Here is a 2,267-nt window from a genome sequence, read left to right on the forward strand (position 1 = left end):
GGCTGGGGGGCGGGAGCCGAGCCCTGGCTGCCCGGGGCGGCGAGGGGAGGCGGGCAGGGTGCTGGTGCCTGGCAGAGGGCTGGGTACGCTCCGGTGCTGGAAGCGATGCCAGCTGAGGGATTAGGAGAGCTGATCGGACTACATATCCACAGCATTGCCAGTTAAATGGCCCCGGCAATTTGGGAAATCCTGGCACTTTGGCTGACAAAGGCAGGGAGATCAAACCCTCTCTGCAGCTCCACGTCAGCAGTCTCACCCCGCAATGATTTCGGTCGCCTGCTCCGCGGAGCAGGGCCACGCTCGTTCGGACCTCGACCTGCACCGATTTCTCTCCAGCCCCAGCGCTCTCCGGGCCTCCTGCCCCGAGGCTTCAAAGCCAACCCTGCGGGCCGGCCCTCGAGCTGGCACCGGTGGGCAGAGGCAGGGGGCTGGCACTGGTGACGTTGGGGTCCAGGTCCCCTCCATTCCCCAGGGACCCCCCGGTTGACGCCGATGTCTGCAGACGGCGTGGCTGGCGGTGGGAGGGGGTGAAGGTCCCTCCGCTCAGGGAGGAAGCCCACGGGGACAGCATCTCCCCACGTCCCGTGTGCCCCATCTGCAGCGGGGGGGCTGCTGCCAGGGATGTGCCCGAGGGCTCTGCTGGGCTCCCCCCAGCTCTCCTCGCAGGAGGCAACATGTATTTCACCACTCCGAGGTGCTTTTTGGGTGTCTGTACCTGGTCAGCGAGCGGCGCGGCACTTCTCCTCTGTCCCTCACCTTGGAGAAACCGCTGGTTTCACCAGCTTTGCATTCTCTCTCTCAGAATAAATGGTGGTTTTTTGCGATAACCTTTCGGTGACATTGCTGGTGGTTCGGGCATTCAGACCTCAGCTCAGCCCACACCCAAACGCCTGCCTTACATCCCAGTGTTTCGCACCCCCAGACAAATGTTGCCTCATTTTTACCTGACCCTGGTCTGGGGGTCTTTGGGACACGCTTGAGTCGTATATCCCAGCTGTCTCTTTTGTGAACAGGAGAGCTGGAACCCCGTCCAGATGGAAGCTGAGGGTATTTCATAGTTGCAAGACGTCAGCAGCCAAGAAGCTTAGGAAAAACAGGAGGGAGAGAGGCTTCCAACAAAATCCTCGGGGCTGGCAGCCTTGTGCTTGTGCCGCAAATAGCTCGTCCTGTGGCTCATCTGCTAACTCTTAACATTCACATGACTTGGCTTATGCCGTGGTTGCCTTACCTGCCAGCCAGTCTCGTCTCAAAGAGAAACAGAGAAGTGCAAAGACATTCCCGCATCAAGCCCTGCAGGAATGTGCCGGGCGCCCTGAGCTGCCTCTGTCCCTCTTAATCGCCTGGGGAATTCGTACCCTCTCAGCAGCCTCTGGAGTATTTATATTGCAGATGGAGCCCGCAGAGCTTTCACCGAGGTTGCTCTGATCTACAGGGCGGCCGTGAAGCTCCCGAAATGCTCCTGGCTCTGGGCATGCGATGGAGCAAGAAGGCAGTGATTTGTGGTCACCCTCCCGGTAGCAGCCGGTGCGGCGATGACGGCTGGCACGGTGGTACGGCCACGACCCGAGGAAGGGGCACCTGCTCGGCACCACTCAGATCTGTCCTTCAGTTGCCTTTTTTTGGTCTGTACCCGGGACCGGCTGCGTAGATGGGACCCTGCAGCAATCCCTCTTGATCAGCAGCCGCTGGGGAGCTACAGCGGTGACTTGCAGCAGGCAAACACCCCGCTCCTCTCCTAACCCACGCACGGCCCATGCGAGCCACCCCTCCGGCCACCTCTTGCTGTGGGCTGGCCACCCGGGCACGGCCTCCATCACCTGTGGTCCCCACGCAGGTAGGGGCAGGGGAAAGCAGAAGAGAGGCTTCTTCCTATTCCTGTGGGACCCAGAGCCTGACCTCAGTCCCCGGCCGTGCTGTTACACCCCTCCCGGCATTGGGCTGGAGCCCCACGCTGCTCTGTGCCGCCTGCTCTGAGCCGGAGGCTGCGGTCCCTTCTCGCCTCCACGGTCCCCTCCTCTCCCAAGGCAGATGCTGGGGACAAGATGCCATCGCAGCTGCAAGGGGCTCATGGCCACGCATGGGGGACGTGCAGCTCCGGGAAAGGTCCTGGGGAACCACGCAGACCCCGGGGTCCGTGGGCTCTGGTACCACGGGGACCCAGGCAGGTTCCAGCGTGGAGGACTTGGGGTCACCACGACCGCAGCAAGCACATTTAGTTCTGCTCCTCTATGCAAATCCTGTGTCTGCTGCCATTTTGGGAGGCCCCA

Source organism: Cariama cristata, unplaced genomic scaffold (assembly GCF_000690535.1).
Source record: "Cariama cristata isolate BGI_N322 unplaced genomic scaffold, ASM69053v1 scaffold24390, whole genome shotgun sequence".
NCBI classification, from domain to species: Eukaryota; Metazoa; Chordata; class Aves; order Cariamiformes; family Cariamidae; genus Cariama; species Cariama cristata.